Genomic DNA, 21,940 nt, shown 5'->3' with positions numbered 1-21,940 from the left:
AATCAGTTTGGAGTGGGAAAATCTACTGTGGGGGCTGCTGTGATGCAAGCAGCCAAAGCAATCATTAAGCTGCTGCTACGAAAGGTAGTGACTCTGGGAAATGTGCAGGTCATAGTGGATGGCTTCGCTGCAATGGGATTCCCTAGCTGTGGTGGGGGGACAGATAGAACCCATATCCCTATCTTGGCACCAGGGCACCCAGCACATAAACCACAAGGGGTACTTTTCAATGGTGCTGCAAGCACTGGTGGATCACAAGGGACGTTTCACCAGCATCCACATGGGATGGCCGGGAAGGGTTCATGACGATCGCGTCTTCAGGAACACTACTCTGTTTAAACAGCTGCAGCAAGGGAATTATTTCCCAGACCAGAAAATAACAGTTGGGGATGTTGAAATGCCTGTAGTTATCCTGGGGGACCCAGCCTACCCCTTGATGCCATGGCTCATGAAGCCATACACAGGCAGCCTGTGCATCTGATCGCTATATGGGGAGAGGATTCCATGCTAACAGAACTCCATTCCAAAAGACAAAATGAAAAAACATTTGAAAAAATTTCCAAGGCCATGATGCAGAGAGGCCACACCAGGGACAGTAGTCAGGAGTTGTTCAACTACAGGCTGAGCAAGTGCAGAATGGTGGTAGAATGTGCATTTGGCCGTTTAAAGGCGCGCTGGCGCACATTACTGACTCTCTCAGACCTCAGCCAAACCAATGTCCCCTTTGTTATTGCTACTTGCTGTGTGCTCCACAATCTGTTTGAGAGTAAGGGGGAGACCTTTATGGTGGGGTGGGAGGCTGAGGCAAATCACCTAGCCACTGATTATGTGCAGCCGGACAGCAGGGCGATTAGAAGAGCACACCAGGAAGCGGTGCGCATCAGAGAAGCTTTGAAAATGAGTTTCATCATGGACCAGGGTACGGTGTGACTGCTGTGTTTGTTTCCCCTTGATGAATCCCCCCCTTGATTGACTCATTCCCTGTAAGCAACCCACCCTCCCCCTTCAATTACAGCTTGCTTAGGGGAATAAAGTCATTATCATTTAAAAATCATGATTCTTTATTGATTCATTACAAAAAGAGGGAGAGAACTGACAGGATAGCCCGGGTGTGGTTTGGAAGGAGGATAGGAGGGAAGGAAAAGGCCACTAAAAAAAGTTTCAAAATAATGACAGCCTTTTGGTTGGGCTGTCCACGGGGGTGGAGTGGGTGGGTGCACGGAGCCTCCCCCCACGCGCTCTTACATATCTGGGTGAGGAGGATATGGAACATGGTGAGTGGTGAGGGTGGTTACACAGGGGCTGCAGCGGCACTCTGTGACCCTGCTGCTGTTCCTGAAGCTCCACCAGATGCCGGAGCATGTCAGTTTGATCACGCAGCAGCCCCAGCATTGTGTCATGCCCCCTCTGATCTTCCTGCTGCCACCTCTCATCTCGAGCATCCCTCCTGTCCTCACGTTCACTGGCATCTCTCCTGTAATTTGATACCATGTCCTTCCACTCATTCAGATGAGCACTTTCATTGCGGGTCACTTCCATGATTTCCGAGAACATTTTGTCTCGCGTCTTTTTTTTCCAACGCCTTATCTGAGATAGCTTTCGGGATGGAGTAGGGAGGCTTGAAAAATTTGCAGCTGCATGAGGGAGGGAAAAAAGGGAGAGAAGTATTTAAAAAGATACATTTTACAGAACAACGCTTATACTCTTTCACAGTGAACAACACTGTTCACCTTACATAGCACATGTGATTTTACTACAAGGTCGCATTTTGCATCTTAATATTGAGTGTCTGTGGCTCTGGTGTTAGAGATCTCACAGACATAGGTTCGGGCAGCAGAATTCGGCTTGCATGAGGCCATGGTAAGCCATTGTCTTTCGGCTTCTGCAGCCTTCATGTACACAGTGCCCTCCTTTCCCAAATACCAAGCAAAGCCCGTTCAGTGCTGCTTCTGCAGCAGCAGAAACCACCCCCCCATCCAATTCTCTGGGATGATCACTTTACCCCTCCCCCCACCGCATGGCAGGTACCATGGAAGATCACTGCTAAACACCCCCCTTCCTCCTTCCACTGCATGGCTGGTAGCAGGAAAGATCCCTGCTAGCCAAACATGAAAAAGCTCAGCGCTAATCACTCCCCCTCCTTCCCCCTGCTCGGCTACCTGCAAGGAAGGATTTCTTTTAAGCAACAGGCAAACAGCCCAGTAGGAATGTCCATCTCTGTCCCCTTAATTAAATTCCTGAATTTCAACTAGGTTACCATGAACGATATCACTCTCCTGAGGATAACACAGCAAGATAAAGAACGGATGTTGCTTGAATGCCAGCAAACACCAGGACCATACGCAGCTAGGCTTTGTCATGCAATGATACCAGATTACTTGCTACATGCATGGCATGGTAAAGTGTCCTACCATGGAGGACGGAATAAGGCTGCTCTGCCCAGAAACCTTCTGCAAAGGCTTTTGGAGTACCTCCAGGAGAGCTTCATGGAGATGTCCCTGGAGGATTTCCGCTCCATCCCCAGACATGTTAACAGACTTTTCCAATAACTGTACTGGCCGCGAATGCATCCCAAGTCCTCAGGGCAAATTAATCATTAAAAAATGCTTGCTTTCAAACCATGTTTTATATTTACAAAGGTACACTCACCAGAGGTCCCTTCCATGGCTTTGTTGTGTGGGATAGTGGCTTGGGAAGGCAGGGAGGGTAATTCCGTCAGGGTCAGAAAAAGCTCCTGGCTATTGGGGAGAACGGAGTGCTGTGTGCTCTCTGCAAGCTCGTCCTCCTCCTCATCTTCCCCGTCTGCAGAATCCTCAGCCATGGCTGAGATTACCACCCCCACCTCGGAATCCACAGACAGGGGTGGGGAACTGGTGGCGGACCCCCCTAGAATTGCATGCAGCTCAGTGCAGAAGCGGCATGTTTTCGGCCCTGCCCCGGACCTTCCGTTTGCTGCTTTGGTTTTCTGGTAGGCTTATCTGAGCTTCTTAACTTTCACATGGCACTGTACTGAGTCCCTGGTGTGGCCTCTCTGCATCATGGCCTTGGAAATTTTTTCAAATGTTTTTTCATTTTGTCTTTTGGAATGGAGTTTTGTTAGCATGGAATCCTCTCCCCATATAGTGATCAGATCCAGTACCTCCCATGCAGTCCATGCTGGAGCTCTTTTTCGATTCTCAGGAGACTGCATTGTTACCTGTGCTGATGAGCTCTGCATGGTCACCTGTGCTGGTGAGCTCTCCATGCTAGCCAAACAGGAAATGAAATTCAAAAGTTTGCGGGGCTTTTCCTGTCTACCTGGCCAGTGCATCTGAGTTCAGATTGCTTTCCAGAGCAGTCACAATGGTGCACTGTGGGATACGCCCGGAGGCCAATACCGTCGATTTGTGGCCACGCTAACCCTAGTCCGACATGGCAATACCGATTTCAGCGCTACTCCCCTCGTCGAGGAGAAGTACAGAAACCGGTTTAAAGAGCCCTTTGTATCGATATAAAGGGCCTCGTTGTGTGGAAGGGTGCAGGGTTAAATCAGTTTAACGCTGCTAAATTCGGTTTAAACGCGTAGTGTAGACCAGGCCTAAGGCAGAAGAAGAAACTGCAGATTTCTTAACCAGAACTCCAATTGACTTTCAGTGGGAATTTTGTCCAAGTGAGGAGGCATGGAGGAGGACAGGAAATGGCCCATAGAAATCAGTTGTTTGTTAACTCAGATCAAATAGTCATACGTACCCCGAGACAGTTCATGGCAATGAGAAGAATGTAGGTGTAGGAGGGACACATACTTCTCACAGTATCAGTGCTTTCCCAGAGGTCTCTTGAGCATTTCTTCACTTTCTATCAGTGTAAATGCCACATGTTTTTACCCTCAGGAGAGTACCAATTGGAATCTGAAAAGGCTCTCTGTGAGATTATTTATGGCAGCCCAAATACTATGGATTTACTGATTTGGCCTTGTAAGAAATCCCCAAGTGATTGATGCAACTTGCTAAAGTTACTGATAAAGTAACTAAGTGATCCCTGCAACCAGTGCATGAACAAGGGTCTGCAGTTAGTATGCTATTAATATATCCTCAATGTGCACGATAGGAATGCCTTGCCATTTCTTTGAAAATCTAAGCTAATTGCTAATTAAGAAAGAAAAGGAGAAGCTACACAATAAGTAAGGGCTTCCCCTAATTCAAACAAGTTCCAGCCAACATCATTCACTGATGAAGGGGGAATGATGGGCTTTTATCTTGTTTTCCTTTAGAGCACTGAGAAACCCCTGCAAATCTACAGTCACCAGTCTGCTGCATCTATATTGTATCATGGCTAACAGAAACAACTGAGTGTTCCCAGGCTCTTTGATGCATCATTTCCTTCTCCTGCTGCTCTTTGGATTTCTTCTGTGGCTTCCCCTCACTTCCTGTATCCACTTCAAGCTTTTCGTCCTCACTTTCAGGACTCTGAACATTTCTAATCCTATTTACAATTTGTCCTCCATCATGCACTGCTAAGGCTGCTCCTGATCTTCCCTTCCATCCTTTGGATCTTCTTTGCACTTGTCTTTGCACCTTTTGAAAAGTTGCCTCTTATTCTAGGAACTCTCCCCGCTGGCCCCACATCAGATGTCAAACTTCCACCTATCTGCCAAACACATTCCTCCTGAAAACACTTATTTCACAAGTCTGACAGCACTGCTCTTCCCAATGCTGTCATTGTCCTTAAATTACCCAGTTGCCATGGTGGTCTCTTAGGCTAGAAAATAGTTGAAGCATCTCAGACAGCTCAGCTCTCTCTCCTTTTGTAAAACAGTGACCACCGCGTGCACACAGATTAAAGACTAGGGCCCTGATTCTGAGCCAAACTCAGTGCAGTTTATGGGGTTTGTGTGTCAAGAGAGCATTATATCATCTCTATGGGAACCTGGATTTTGAAGGTGAACAGAGACTGTTCCAGTCCCAGGTGTATGGAGGAGCAGCTCAAGATTCTGTCCCCAGGGATTGTTCTAATATATGGCTGCCTGCCATGGCCCCCATGGACCACTGTACTACCCCCACAGTGCAGAATAGCCACAGTGCAGCATGGCTTGACTGCATGTTCTTCCTCTCCTGACACACTCCCTCCCTCTGTCACAGCCCTGGTGGCCCTAACTGGACGGTCTCCAGGCTGCCATGTTGGGTCCCAATCCACTGGATCCAGGAGCTCTTGGCCTAAGCAAGCTGTAGCTCTGTTTTCTCCCTTGGCTGCTCTGGCACATTTCCTGAGCACAGGCTGTGTCTGTTATCCCTTCATGGAAAGGGGGCCCCCATAGGTTCCCAGGAAAGGTACTGATCCCCCAAATGTCCCAGTAGGTTAGACACACCCTATCCCAGGATTCCACACATATGGGTGCTCTGGGGTCAGGCTCACTTGTCTAGTGTATGGGATAGGTATAGCACAGAAATAACACACCCAGACTTTGCCCAGGACTCTAAAACAAGTTACTCTTTGCTTGGATACTACTAGAAATTCTCATCTAGATATAATAATAAGTCCTACACACATTTTCATGCCTCAGTTTCCTCACCACTTTGGAGCATTCCCAGGGACCTCTGAGGTATCCATAGAGTGGCCTATTGTGCATTCTCAGAATATCAGACATTCTGGGACTTCCAGGAATGGCCTAGGCCTGCTCCTGCCAGCGTGACCCTGTTTCCGCTGGTGTGACCTCACATACACAGTGAGTTCAAGGCCACACCACATAGAGGATGCCATTTTGAGATGTGTGCTGTCCTGCATCTGTCAGAGTGACCACTCATGCACTGTGTATGCAAGGGCAAGCTGGCAGGGGGGCGGAGGAGCGCTCCTCAAAATGGCGTTTCCCATCATATATTGAACAAAACCAAGTTTGGTTTTGTCTCAGTACCAGGCAGGGGACAAACAAAAAGCCCCAAAAGAGGGCTGTCTGGTTCAATACCAGATGAGTGGCTGGCCTCCCTAGGTATCTGGGATCCTTCTCCTGCAGCTCATGGCTTGTCATAAGAATCATGGAGTCTCTCTCTGTCTTTCTGCTACAGATCAGCTTGCTTTAATCTTGGCTGGTCCCATATTTAAGACACCCCTACATCACCCCCTGCTTTAATAGTATCTCCTCTCTTCCTGCCTCCTGCCCACAACACCTCCTGTGTGGCTCTCTGGGTCTTCCCCCTGACCCACTTAGCCTCTGTGGTTTTAAAGACTAGCATCAACACCTTGGTTTCTATGTGCTGTGTTTGGGGATTTTCCATACTCCAAACACCAGCCCCTAGCAGAGAGGTAGGAGAAAACTGATTCTCCTCATCCTCAGCTGACCAGTTGTCCCAGGATACTTCCATTAGAATAGGCAGCCATTAAGTTCCAACAAACGCCCTTTGTGCTTGTTCTGAGAGGGATGTGGTTCAGCCCTTGTCAGCAAATGGTGGATTCCACATCCCCACAGAGGCATTCCCTGAAACAACAATTTTATCACTACTTCATAACATCAGCCAGAATTCATAAGTTTTACAGACAGATTCCCCAAATCACCACATCCTCCATGATTGGGTCCTCATATGCTGGAGCTGTGAGGGAGAGCAGTGTAGGAGCGAGCAGCTGTACCCCACCAAAGCCCCTTACATCTGGGGCATTGCCGGGAGGAGGGGTTCCATTGGTTTACAGCCCCGCTAACCTGTTGAAGCCAATATACAGGGGCCACACAGCTTAGAATCAAGGTTTAGGATCATCATCCAAATGTATGGAGTGTCTGCACTGGGTTTTCTATGCCTGATTCAAAATTGTAAGTGCCTTTGGGGAGGGTCTGTGCCATCCTTTCTGTTCATACAGCACTGAGCACTCTGATAGCACTAAGTAAGTAAATAAAATAATAATAATAAACTTAAGTGAGTTTTCGGGATTAGACAACACATCCAGCATAAAAACACTCACCTCCTCTCCAGAAACTAAATACTCTAATTCTTGTATTACAACTCAAAAATTAACAACTCAGAAAGCTATATCTGTCCCCCACTTTCCTAAGCACTAAAAAGGCAACCCCTACTCTCCCCAGATGTTAGCCTCTGAACATGTATTTGATTTCAATTAAGCCAAGGACTGAGTCATTTCCCCGAAATGTTCACATTTTTCCAAATCTTTGTGTAAATCAAATCTGCAAGATATAGCCTCTCCATGCTGAACTGACTATCCTACCTTCTGGACAGAGGCAGAATGCTGCAATTTATGCACACAGACCCCTGCTCTAAAACAACCTCCCTGAATCAACCATGGTAGGGATCCCAATAGATTAGATGACATTTTTAACAGTACATTCTGGGTTAGACAAGTAGTTTTTTCATTATCACGATGACATTTACAAAGATTGTTACGGTTTGGGGAGGGTACATTTTTAGCCTGTCAACCCAGCCAATATTACACTTGAAACGGCACTTTGTAATTCTATAGTGTCGTCTACCTGAGGGTCTCAAGACTCTTGACGAATAATCATGAATTAAGTCTCGCAACACCACTGTGCATTAAGTAAGTGTTATCCTCCAAGAGATCATGAAGTTAGTTCAAGATCATACAGGAAGCCTGTGTTAGAGCTAGAAATAGACTCAAGACTTCTTAACTCCTAGTCCCCTGCTTTGATCACAAGCCCATTCTTCTTCCCTTAAATATTTAAAAATACGAAACCACCACTAGTTAAAGATCTGAGCTGCATTTGTTTTGCCCTTTATAAGAGGCACCTAAAATAGTAACTCAAAGATCTGAAAAGATAAATTACCCTGAGCCGTGGCACTATATGGTACATGTAGTATACTTCTTGGCAAGTTAATTTTCCATTTCACAAAGCTATAGTGGGACTTCCTGAGCTCACTACTGTTCATTTTGTTTTAAGTTCTGTAGGCTGACGGCACCAGAGGAAGTGAAGTTGAAGGAAGATGTCATCAAGGCATGTTGGTTAACCTGCACCCTCCTTACTTCAATCAGTTAGATTTCTGGAGAAGAGGCAATAAGTACACGAGTACTTTACTGTATGATAATAGCAAACAAAGAGACTACAAGGAGAATGGCTATGCTAAGGATGAACTTATTTGTTTGTAGACAGGCATACTTCTGCAGGGCTTAATAAAAATGTGTTACGTTATTGCAGAAAAAATATTAGAAAGATTAGCCATTATGATTGTGTTTGAAGGTACCTACAGTAACAAAAGGTTACCTTTTTTGAGACCTAATTCCCCAATAATTTGTACTAAGAGCTACCCCTAAGGGCTCTGTTTTTAAGCTGAAAAGGAAACTTTCACTGTTCCTCTGGGTAAGTTCTTTAAAATAAAACCTATCTTCCATGTTGAAGTTGCCAATGTGGAGAATCAGTCATAGAAAGGAGGCAGTTTTGGACAAGTCTAACCTCCTTGCCCAGTGAAGGAAAAAAACGTTCCATTCACATTTGTTTGTATTAAATAAATCTACGGGTTTCACAGAGAATCATAGAATCGTTGGACTGGAAGGGCTCTCGGCAGGTCATCTAGTCCAGTCCCCTGCACTCATGATCTAAGTATTAGTCCTGGTTTGTGTGTAGGGGACTGGACTAGATGTGTGGCTCTGGTTATTTACTAGTGTGGTGACACTGTCTCAGGATCAAGGGCAGCCAGAAAACACATGCCTTTATTGGGTTGCCAATTTAGGGTAGAGAGTCATTAAAAAGGAAAAAATAAGTATCTTTCTCTTTGCTTTTTCATTTTTTCCTTGTTACAGTCTAGTGTTGGTTTCAATAAGCTTGTGTGTTGAGACACATACACAAGTCTATGAGGAATCCTTATGACTAATTCCTGTCCTCATTTTTTTTTATATTGACACTACACACAGTACAATCCTTTTAATCACCAGGATACCCTTGCGGACCGCCTTTTGTCCCCATTAGCAGGAATTCCAGATTAAACAGAAGGTAGTTTTGATAGCAACATTGCTGTCCGGAGAGGTGTGGACAGGTCCATGGAGCTGGGGACAGCAGTCTGAACTGAGATGAGGACTCAGGCAGCTGGTTGCCTAGTACCAGAGGTAGGGGCAGCTGTGATTCATGTGGCATGGGGACCCCTTTATGAGCACATTTTCTGGATGGCAGTTTGTTCCTTCCACACACATACAGTGGGGAAGCAATTCAGTTATTCTTTGTCTGTATCAGAGTCACAGGAGGGTTTGAAAGAGGATTTGGTGAAAGAGACAGAACTTGGCTCGGTAAGACTGAGCCTCACAGAACACCATTAAATCATCCTTATTACCATCCCCATTATGCAGCAGTCATTACTGTTAATTATAATTAGGTTTAAATTGGTTCTCTGGGATTTTCCAGTTGGACAGAGACCAATCATCTAAGGGAATTGCAGGGATAGTTTAGTGATATTTTGAAAAAGAAACTAATAAATGCTAGGTGGACAGGCAGTTGGGTACAGTTTATATAAACCCAGCCAGCTATATAAGAGTAGCAGCAGGTCACATTTTCTCGTGGGAGAGAGAGGACAGGGAATTTTTAAAGAGATAAAAAAAATTATTGGTAAGCGATTTGGAACCATTAAGCTATACATGGTATAACCACATGATCTCATTACTTCTGCCCTGCACCTTTCCCTCCCTCTGTTATTTTGTTTTTATAAAAGTCACAGCATAATGTCCTACATGAAACTGGCAGACCAGGGGACAGCTCTTGCCAAGGCTTTAGGCGTCAGCTGAGCACTGACAAATTCATAGCTGGAAATCAGCTGTATGTTAGTATTGTTCAGGTTAGGTATTAGACTTATAAGAATGTATTTGAATTCTGTGGAATGCTTGTAAGTTGCTGCATGCATTGATTTCACTTATAGTGTCTGTATTTGGTGCTGTAAGGTGATATGTAATTTTGCTTTATAACTGTAAAAAATGCTTGCTTTGAACCCGTGAACCTAGTATGGAGGAATGGTTCCTCCAACCATCAAGACTGACTATTAAAACTAAATGGGTCATTGTGGAACATCATGATACAAAGTTTTAGTTAATGGCCCTCTTATACCCATCAAGGCGCTAAATGCAAGAAAGCCTGTCCTATCAGCTTGAATGCTCAAAGAAAGGGATAAAACAGTGAAACAAGAATTTTTTTCACTCTCTTTTGCTGTTTGGACTCTTATAGGAGTAAAACTAAAAAACAGAAGCAGTGATCCCCATGGTCAACCTAGGTTAGCCCTAAGAGATATTCACTACTGACAGATTACTACAACTCTATCACTTTTTGTATACATATGTTACCTGCTGTAACCTGTAAATAAATCTCATTCCTTTTTCCTAGTTAATAAACACTTAATTAGTTTACTATAGGATTGGCTCCCAGTCTTGTCTTTTGTGTGGGATCTGAGGTATGAATTGAACTGGGGTAAGAGACTGGTCTCTTGGGACTGGAAGCAACCTGAATGTTTTGTGAACTTTGATGAATGACGACCAAGTATCAGTAAGGCAAGAGAGACTGGAATACCCCAGAGGACTGTGTGTGACTCCATGGTAAGACTGTTATAGTGCTTCAGGAGTTCACATTTGTTACTGGATTGGTGAATCTAATTATAGAACACACGAGTTTGGGGTGTCTGCCCTGAGGTTGGCACCGATGGTTGTGAGCCACTCCAGACAGCGTGACATCCTAAAATATATTTTGGACCAGCTGGGGCAGGGATGCAGTCTATTTTTGTGTTTGTACAAAACCTTGCACAGCGGAGCCCCCATCCTAGTTGCAGCCCTTGGATGCTACAGCAGAAAATAATAATAAAAAGTCAGTGAAGCTTGCCATCTCACAGTTCCCAAGTGACTTGCATCTTTAAAGACAAACTGACTTGCAGCAAACTTCCACTATTTACAAAGGAACCCAGCCCACCTCTTCAGGACAAGATTCCCCAAGACCTGCCTACACATGGTCTAACTAGCATCACTTGCCAAGACAAGCATTTCAGTCTCCACAGATTGGTATCTATCAAACATTAGCTTCCAGGAGGCATCATTACAAAGTAAAACAACCACCAATATATTTCATTTAGGAGCTCCTTCCCCACGTTTCTATTTTCTGGCCATATAAAATACTTCAGGGAGCTGTTTGGGCAACACTTGTGGCTCATGGTATTTGGTAAGCGATTGCTGTCATCTTCCAAATCATGAATGAAAGGGCCTCTTAAAACCACAGACGGAACAACCCTTATGAGTATATTAAAGTATCACTGACTTTATAGGTGTTCTCTTTTAAATGTAAAATTCAGAACAGCACAACACCAAATAGTGACAAAAAAATAGTATTGTGTCCAGTTTTGGGCTCCCCACTACAGAAAGGCTGTGGACAGATTGGAGAGAGTCCAGTGAGGGCAATGAAAATGATTAGGGGGCTGGAGCACATGATTTATGAGGAGAGGCTGAAGGAACTGGGCTTATTTAGTCTGCAGAAGAGAAAAGTCAGGGGGGATTTGATAGCAGCCTTCAACTACCTGAACGGGGAGCTCTAAAGAGGGTGGAGCTCAGCTGTTCTCAGTGGTAGCAGATGACAAAACAAAGAGCAATGATCTCAAGTTTCAGTGGACGAGGTCTAGGCTGGATATTAGGAAACACTATTGCACTAGGAGGGTGGTGAAGCACTGGAATGGGTTACCTAGAGAGGTGGTGAAATCTCCATCCTTAGAGGTTTTCAAGGTCTGGCTTGACAAAGCCCTGGCTGGAATGATTTAGTTGGTGTTTGTCCTGCTTTGAACAGGGGGTTGGACTAGATGATCTCCTGAGGTTTCCTCCAACCCTAATCTTCTATGATTCTATAAAATAGTGTGTTGGATTTTTCATTTCAAGATGTCAACTCATATAAAACGGTAAAGTCTGAACGTTCAGCTAATCAAGGAGGATTGACTGGGCAGTTTTAGGTGTTTGATAACCTTGTGAGTATAGATATGGCTCTACACTGTACCTTTGGCAGATGTTCCAGTCATGGCTTGGTCAAAGCACAAGCTCAATGGCAAACTCCAACCTTTGAACGGTCTTCTGCAGATGTTATCTTTTTTCCAGTAAGCCCCAAACCTGAAATGGTGAAAAGAAGGAAAAGGCCCTCTCTGTAGCTGCCTTAGTGGGTTAGCCCTTATAGCTTTCACAGCCTCAGTCTGTGAACCCAATGAGATTTCTAGATTTTTTTTTCGTTTTCCAAAGATTGGAACAGTGCTGTGGTCGACTTGGGTAAGGGGTTGGGCTTCTGAACTGCGGCTGAAGTTTTGAGGTAGAAGATGTACAGGGCTGAATGTGACAGTGAAAATCAGGGAGAAGCAATCTCCTTGGGAGGGAGCAGATAAGAATCATTCAGGTTGGGTAGAATGAAAGATTTGGAGGAGCATTCCCGGTGGGGATACTTACCTGAACTTTCCAAACCTCTTGGGCCTACAAAATTCTAATGAAACTCCCATAAGAACAGGGTCACTCCAGTGATAACCAGCTTTCCCTGTGTTCAGTGGGGTCACACATTTCTTTTGAATATGCTTATTCTATTCTGGCATTCTCTTCCCCACCATAGGTCCTGGCCAGAACTAGAATTTATTTTATGTAGTCCACAGACCATTTTCCGAGAGCAATATGAGTAAAATGTCAGATCTTAAAGGACTTACAGCATTATGGTTTCTAATGCTCTATATGGAATTGTGGTTTGCTTAAAATTGGGTCATAAAAGTTCTTATAGTTTGAATTCTGCAAAATTCTGCATCATTCAAGGGTCATAGATCAATTGCCCTTATCATACAGTCTTTAAATTAGGAAAAAATGCTCTTTTTTCTTTTTCTTGGCTTTCTCCTTAGAGCACAAGCTTTTTCATACCTTGGAGCTCTGGGTTCATTAGTGTTGTGCAGACAGATAACACACTGAAGCTGGGGTCCATTTTTGCATAATGGCAATCAGAGTTACTGTGTTTACTGAGATCTCTGCAGCAAATTACTCCAGGCTGTTTGTCAGGACAGGGGAATTAGTCTGCCTAAAATTAAAACAGAGTTGAGCCTTTTCCCAGAATATACAGTAAACCTTGTGTGAACATGTATTTACTTTTAATTTAAAACATTTCATTATCATGTTCCCAACTATGTAATAATGGCACACGCTTGTCTCTCCATATTATTAGTAAGAACGTGTACCACAAAACTAGGCCAGGTTCTAACACACCCAAACAGAACACAAAACAACAACAAAGAACAAAGCTAAAGAAATAAAGAATGGTCCTGGAATCACAGTAGTTGGAAGCATTAAAGGACAGGCCTTTCTTTGTGCTGGGGATTGAGTCACTGATATGCTAAACTCTCTAATGCTGCTTAGATTTGTACTTTCACAGGGGAGACTGAGGGCATCTCAAAGTGACAGTTAGGTACATCAGAGCCAATATACAGCAGTGAGTAAAGGTCCCACTGTATCTGATTGAAAACAATATCAACAGGAGACCCTTTGGACTTAATGGAACTGGTAAGGCAGCTGATGGGGGGCAGAGAGGAGCAGAGGAGATCAGACACCTTTTTCCAAAAAGGACAAGATGCTTATCTCATTATCGACAAATAAAGCTGCGTACTTTGCAGTAGCCGTAGTTCCCCAGGGGTAATAATGTGTGAACATGCATCAAAGGGAGGCATCCAGGAGAACCCCAGTACGTTCTTTTTCCTGAAGGAGAACCATTGCTGAAGAGAGGGGCACTCTCTGCAACAAAGTAATCCTCACTAATAACCATGGAAGTGAGGCCTGCAGGATTTGACCCTGAGCATATAAGTACAGAGCTGAAGTCTTTACACTTAGGGCAAAATGTACGGCCCCCACCCCCAAAGTCAATCGATGAGTAAGTGGAAGGAATCTGCAGTATATGCCATGTTGAACCATTAAACTCGCTTGCTCTGTTTTCCCGAGTGCCTCTTTTGTTTCTATTCCTGATATTTCCCATACAATATCATTGCAGAGTGTACCCAGGTCAGCCCCACATCTGGAAGATGAGCTGGTGGAGCTTTGTTTTTCCTACATATATTAGTGATTATCTTGCTTCAATAAATGCCTGCCTCTTTAACAATAAATGCTGTTTAAAATGGGCATCTCTTTTCCTTGGAGAGGGCAGGACAATGAGTCTAACTCATCCTTACTGAAGCTACACTGAATTCTGTATATATTGTCATCATGCCCCTTACCTGTATATATATATATATATATATATATATATATTGGGGCAGAGTCAACATGGTTTTTGTAAAGGGAAATCATGCCTCACCAATCTGCTAGAATTCTTTGAGGGGGTCAACAAGCATGTGGACAAGGGGGATCCAGTGGGTATAACGTACTTAGATTTTCATAAAGCCTTTGACAAAGTCTGTCACCAAAGGCTCTTAAGCAAAGTAAGCTGTCATGGAATAAGAGGGAAGGTCCTCTCATGGACTGGTAACTGGTTAAAAGACAGGAAACAAGGGATAGGAATAAATGGTCAGTTTTCAGAATGGAGAGTGGTAAATAGTGGTGTCCCTCAGGGGTCTGTATTGGGCCCAATTAACATATTCATATGTTAACTATTTAACATATTCATAAATGATCTGGAAAAAGGGGTAAACAGTGAGGTGGTAAAATTTGCCGATGATACAAAACTACTCAAGATAGTTAAGTCCCAGGCAGACTACGAAGAGCTACAAAAGGATCTCTTAAAACTAAGTGACTATGAAACAAAATGGCAGATGAAATTCAATGTTGATAAATGCAAAGTAATGCACATTGGAAAACATAATCCCAACTATACATATACAATGTTGGGGTCTAAATTAGCTGTTACCCCTCAAGAAAGAGATCTTGGTGTCTTTGTGGATAGTTCTCTGAAAACATCCACTCAATGTACAGTAGCAGTCAGAAAAGTAAACAGAATGTTGTGAATCAACGGATAGAATCAAGGAAAGGGATAGATAAAAAAACAGAAAATATCATATTGCCTCTATATAAATCCATGGTATGCCCACATCTTGAATACTGCATGCAGATGTGGTCACCCCATCCCAAAAAGATTATATTGGAATTGGAAAAGGTTCAGAAAAGGGCAACAAAAATGATTAGTAGTATGGAATGGCTTCCATATGAGGAGAGATTAATAAGATTAGGACATTTTGGTTTGGAAAAGAAATGACTGAGGGGGTGTAATAGAGTTCTATAAAACTGTGACTGGTGAGGAGAAAGTAGATAAGGAAGTGTTATTTACTCCTTCTCATAACACAAGAACTAGGGGTCACTAAATGAAATTAATAGTCAGCAGATTTAAAACAAACAAAAGGAAGTATTTCTTTACACAATGCACAATCTGTGGAACTCCTTGCCAGAGGATGTTGTAAAGGCCAAGACTATAACAGGGTTCAAAAAAGAACTAGATAAATCCATGGAGGATAGGTCCATCAATGACTATTAGCCAGGATGGTGTCCCTAGCCTCTGATTGCCAAAAGCTGGGAATGAGGAACAGAGAATTGATGATTACCTGCTCTGTTCATTCCCTCTGGGGCACTTGGAATTGGCTACTGTCAGAAGACAGGATACTGGGCTAGATGGACCTTTGGTCTGACCCAGTATGGCCGTTCTTATGTTCTCACTTCTGTGCTCTTCTGCACATTTCCTCATTTCAGCCTGAGCTGCAAGAAGTACCAAAATACCACAAGCACAGCTGTGATCACTGGTTTTAGGCCGCTAAGCCCCAAAAGTACCGGAAATCACAGAATAAAGGCTATTCCCATAAGCCTTCCAGATGAAAACGCTCTGGGTATATTTGAACAAACAGCATTAGGCTATTTAGTCAAACCTTTTGATGTTTGCCCATTACTATTTAATTTACAGTAAGTATGTAGTAACTCACTGAATACCATGGTAACTAACGAAAATGCTATTGCATCACTTTGTGGTCAGGCTCTCAATAATTTCATGGGGAAGCAGTAATTAACTTCTTTTACCATGGACTCAGCACATGGAATAGTTTCCCTCCAGCACTGTTTGTGATGATTGACCCACATCTCACCACTAGACCTTTGACATTTTTAGTGGATAATATCAAACTGAGAAAAGCAGCAGATAAAAATACAGTGTGTTTAGGATATGTTATTCCTGAGCACCCACACCTAAGATCTACTATAGTCCCTAGTAGAAATCCACCTTTGATCACAAAAGGCAAATGCCACTCTTCATCAGAGATTTCCCATATGTGAAAAAGAGCTCTGTGTAAGTTTAAAAGCTTGTCTTTCTCACCAACAGAAGTTGGTCCAATCAGAGATATTACCACCTTGTCTCGCTAGTCTTCATCAAAATATTCCAGCCTCTGGTGGATGCCACATTACAGTCATTGTATGTGATGAAAAGTTGCATTTTTAATGTTATCTATCATCTGAGTAATTTGAAGTGCATGATCTATGGCCTTTCAAAGGAAAATCTATTTCTTGGTTCCTCAGTGGGCAGGAGTCTGCCCAAACCCACTATTTGAGGGTTACTTTTTAAGCAACAGCTGTCAAAATACAACAGTGACACAAGTATACTTTACCCATAAAAGGATTGCAAACATGGTATCTGCCTATTATTGTGTTTTATCCATTTAACAGCGGTGCCCACTTGTGAACCAATCTTTAATCTATTGTACCCAAACAATCATTACTACCTAAGAAAAAAAATATGAATATGTAATTGTAACAACACCACAAAACTTCTCCAGAACATAGTCATCTCTACCTGGTCTGAGATAGCACATTTTCTGTTATTTATCTCTTGATCAAACTAAACTCCCCTGTTGGTCTGTCTGCATCTATCTGTTGTCTCTTGTCTTATACTTAGATTGTAAGCTCTTTGGGGCAGAGACCGTGTTTTTTTGTTCTATGTTTGTGCAGTGCCTAGCACAGTGGGGTCCTGGTGCATGAGTAGAGCTCCTAGGTGCTACAATAATACAAATAATAATAAGGAGAAGAGGAGCCAGGCTTATAGCTATGAAAAGGTGACTCCTCAAGCCTAACCTTTGCCGGTTTTGCCAAGGCTGAGAAGAGAAAGAGATCAAAGGAAACATCAAATCATTATAGGATCCTGGGCCTAGAAAAAGGAGGGGGGTGAGTGAGTTGCCGTAGCCTGCCCAGGGCATCTCAGAGAAAACTGACATGCTGGCAAGGGAACACGCGGACAGGCAGCATGCTGCAAGGACAGTCAGTTTCTCCCAGACAGAGATGATAGTTAGCTGAGCTTCAGGGACCTTATGAAAGCAAGCAAGGAAAGATTGAAGTGTAAGATCCTTGCATAATGACGTTTTAATGGTTTTACCCTTTGCTCTATGCGCTTCGTACCTTTGGGGGAATGAATAAAGAATAATTTGGTCTGAAGATGCTATTTTTAAGTCCCTTTAACCACCTCGCTGGTCACAGGTCCTTGGAGTGAAAGGACTCACACGTAACACATGCAGCTGGCTTACCATGGTTGGGAAATGGGGACTGCAGCCCAGACACTCAGTCCCAGAGCTGTTGCACTGCATGCTTCGGCCCAGAGGCAGGTACAGGGAGCCAGGCCTATCCCATAAGAGGTGGTTTTAAGAGGGATTATATGAGAATCTAAAGTGCAGTTCATCCTGTAACTGTGACATTTGGTATTTAGCATCACTTCTTGAAAAATGTATCACCCAGGCAAGTGCATTTTTATGATTGTTTGGGTACAATAGATTAAAGATTGGTTCACAAGTGGGCACCACTGTTAAATGGATAAAACACAATAATAGGCAGATACCATGTTTGCAGTCCTTTTATGGGTAAAGTATACTTGTGTCACTGTTGTATTTTGACAGCTGTTGCTTAAAAAGTAACCCTCAAATAGTGGGTTTGGGCAGACTCCTGCCCACTCTCTACATTGATGGGAGTGGTTCTCATGTCACTGCAGTTAATCCACCTCCGAGAAAGGCAGTAGCAGGCAGTTACTATTTGCATCTTTCTGAAAATTTAGTCCATCTGAGCACAGTTGGTGCTGAATAGCAAAGAAAGCATTCAAAATCTAAATAACAGGACGTGGGATGTGAGTTTGTGTGTATGCAAAAAGCAAAGGTGAGCCAGTTTTGAAAGAATAAGAAGTCACCAGTTTCTAAAACCAAACTCAGCCCTTTAAGTTTCTGAATTGTGTGGATTAGAAATTGATCAAACTTTGCAGCTTGTTTCTACCTTCATAATAGGTCAAACCCAAACCCTGGATGTTATCAAAATTCAGTCAGTGAATCATGTCTTAATTTAACTACGATGCCAAATGGAACAACCGCAAGTAAAAAAAGTATCAACAAAATGATCATCTACAACTACACCCTTTCAGCATCACTTCCTAAAAGGTGCTGCTGTCACTACATGCACTCACCCCCATTCTTAAAACTGCATGCATTGCGCTGGACCTGAACACCCACAAACTTTGGAGAAGTACAGATCCAAATCTAAAACTCAGATTTATCTTTGGCAGGGCCAGCTCCAGGCCCCAGCGCTCCAAGCTCATGCTTGGGTTGGCATGCTGCGGGGGACGCTCTGCTGGTTGCCGGGAGGGCGGCAGGCGGCTCCGGTGGATCTCCCACAGGCATCCCTGCAGAGGGTCCGCTGGTCCTGCAGCTCCGGTGGAGCATCCACAGGCACGCCTATAGGAAGTCCACTGGAGCCGCGGGACCAGCGGACCCTCCACAGGGACGCCTGCGGGAGGTCCACCGGAGCCACGGGACCGGCAAGCGGCAGAGCGCCCCCCGCGGCATGCCGCCGTGCTTGGGGCAGCGAAATGGCTAGAGTCGGCCCTGATCTTTGGCATCAATTTGTTTATTATTTTGATTCCATTGTCTATCTAGGACTGGAATCAAGTTTAGCTAGATGAAACGAGGAAAGAAGACTATATGTTTTTTTTGGCTAGGATTGTCTATGGCAGTGAAGGTAATCTCAAGAGAGATTTTATTCTCATGTGATTCCCAGTGTAATGTGTCACAGAGGTAGATGTTCCTCTGAATTCCTGACTGTAATTCTCAGTAAGCAAGAAATGAACTACACACATTCATTGATGAGAAAATAGGTCCCTAGTTTGTTTAGTATGACAGGGTAGGTCTCTTGGCAGATGTATGAAGCACTGTGGTTTACCAGACCCCAGATAAACCTGGCCCTCAGTGTCTGAATACCAAACTGTTTGCACACTTCCACCTAGTTAGCCAAGGGCTATTTAAGCCTTACAAAGATAGGCAAAAACCTGGATCCAAGTGTGGCCCTGACCTGGATCTAGATTGAGGAATTCTAATTCTTTTTATGTACTCAAAATGTTATTTCTGGAGAAACCGTTAGTATTTTTTTAAATCCCAACACGTTTTACCCTCTGGTTTTAAATCTTTGAACTGCCCCACCCTGCTCTGCACTCTGCTGTCTTGCTTCATGCACACGGATTATTATTCTTTACACTTCCTGGACCAGCTATGCTTATTGCTAAGTGGCGGAGAGAATTCATGCACATCTATCCCCTTTCCTTTTACTGGGAAGTTAATGGGCTTGTGTTTCTCTAATCCTGATGCTGGACCCTTCCCCCTGACATTAGTTTGGGCTCAACAATAGTTTTAAAGACAATAAATGTGGAAACATAAGAAAACCAAAATGCAACATATGCTCAGGGCTAAAAAGAAAAGCCAAGAGCAGAAGTGAAAATTTCAAAGAAAAAGACACCAGTTAAAAACTCTTTACAAATCAGAGTCAGTTGGAAATATTAGAAAAGAAGGATTGCACTTTCACTTGATACAGGTCAAGGAAAGCACTAAATACTTATTCCCCTTTCTTTTAGTGCAGAGCTACAAGAGGTTTTGTTTCACCACATAGCTGTCACAGAGAGACTCGACGATATCGGACTTATTGATCCACGTTTGCCTTTCTCACTCTCTTCTTTTGTTATTGAGAAGAAGAGGGATGTGTTATAATCATCTTTGTAGTAGATTATATTTTCCGTATATACCTCTGTTTGCCAGAATTAGTTGAATTATTGGTTGATGAGACTAATTTATCCCACTTTTTCTACTCATGAATTGATCATAGCTCCAATTTCTACTGTCTCTCAGAGACAAAAGGATGCCAATAACAACATCCGAACTGATCATAAATTCATCCTGATTTCTATGAGTTAATCATGAGTATTCACCAAACAGCTTATAGATATACACTTCAACTGATGGGTTGTTCATAAACCATTGCCTTTGCAAATACCCTTGTTTGTTTATTTTGTTTATGATGTGTAGTGGGTCGCCTAATTCACATGCTATTGTTTCTGCTCCCTGACTGAATGGCTGAAACTTTTAAAACAGGAGTATAACAAATGAAACATATCAGCTGTGACAAAGTTCCTCCTCTACCTTGGTGGGTCCTGCGCTCATTGGCAGATTTGCTCACCTCAGTGATCTCCCCCACAGTCTGGATCAACTCCTCCTGTGTCTGATCAGGAGTTGGGAGGTTTGGGGGGAACTCAGGCCTGCCCTCTACTCCGGGTTCCAGCCCAGGACCCTATGGATTTCCAGCTGTCTATAGTGCCTCTTGTAACAGCTGTGTGACAGCTACACCTCCCTGGGCTACTTCCCCAAGGCCTCCTCCAAATATCTTCTTTATCCTCACCATAGGACCTTCCTCCTGGTGTCTGATAATGCTTGTACTCCTTAGTCCTCTAGCAGCACACCCTCTCAGTCTCAGCTCCTCGTGTCTCTTACTCCCAGCTCCTCACACACTTCCTCTCCTCTGGCTCCTCCCCATCTGACTGGAGAGAGCTCCTTTTAAAACCCAGGTGCCCTGATTAGCCTGCCTTGATTGGCTGCAGGTGTTCTAATCAGCCTGCCTGCCTTAATTGGTTCTAGCAAGTTCCTGATTACTCTAATGCAGACCCTGCTCTGGTCACTCAGGGAACAGAAAACTACTCACCCAGTGACCAGTATATTTGCCCTCTACCAGACTCCTGCACCCCACTGGCCTGGGTCTGTCACATAGCTAATGAGCAAGTGCTAATGCATCTCTCTTATGAGTTACCAAATGAATAATAATTTGTGTCAAAATTTACAAAATGTTTAGAATTCATAAATATACTGGCAATTGAAATGCTGAAATAAACATGAGCCCAGAACACCAGCAGAGAGCTCTCTAATCATGAATATAGTCATGAATCACTTTCTTCCATTATTAAGCCAGTGCTGGTGCTTACTAATTTGTCTCATCTCTGCAGGGTACTTTGAAAAAAAAAGATTTTAATTGAATAGAACACAAAATATAAACTCCATCCCCAACTAACCATGGACATTTGACTAAAACTTAATCAGAGAATTTGACAAAACAAGGGCAAATAATACAGGTTAGCTTGCGTTTAGAAGTAGGACAATTAATTTTTTAAACATTATAAGGAGGCAGTATGGTCTAGAATGGAAGACTGAGGGCTTGTCTACACTTACAGCACTGCAGTGGTGCAACTGTAGCATTCAATGAAGACGCTACCTACAATGACGGGCAAGCTTCCCTGAGAGGTGGTTGCTATGTCAATGGGAGAAGCCTTACCATCAACATAGCGCTGTTTACACTGGGGGTTAGGTTGATATAACTATGTCACTTAGGAGCGTGAATTTCCACACCCCTGAGTTAATAGTTATACTGGCATAAGTTGGTCGTGTAAAGACCAAGCCTGGTAATCAGGAGACTTGGGTTTCTCATTCTAACAGTGTCTTGCAGCCTCTCAGAGGTGTTGTGAACCTACCTATCTGTCTTGGTAATTCTGTTATGCATATTCCCATGGAATCTGGGTTTTAACTAATGCATGTGAAATGCTTTGAGCGCCTTGAAAGGAAGGCACTTTTAAAATGGTGTATGTGATGCTTTTTAAAAACTAGAATGAATTCCCAAAACCATCCAGCTTCCTTAGGGTGGTAGGGTTCATTTTTATACACTCTCCTCTAAGGAATATTTTGAA

This window comes from Gopherus evgoodei, chromosome 11 (genome assembly GCF_007399415.2).
Source record: "Gopherus evgoodei ecotype Sinaloan lineage chromosome 11, rGopEvg1_v1.p, whole genome shotgun sequence".
Taxonomy (NCBI): Eukaryota; Metazoa; Chordata; order Testudines; family Testudinidae; genus Gopherus; species Gopherus evgoodei.
This window is presented reverse-complemented; position numbering follows the sequence as displayed.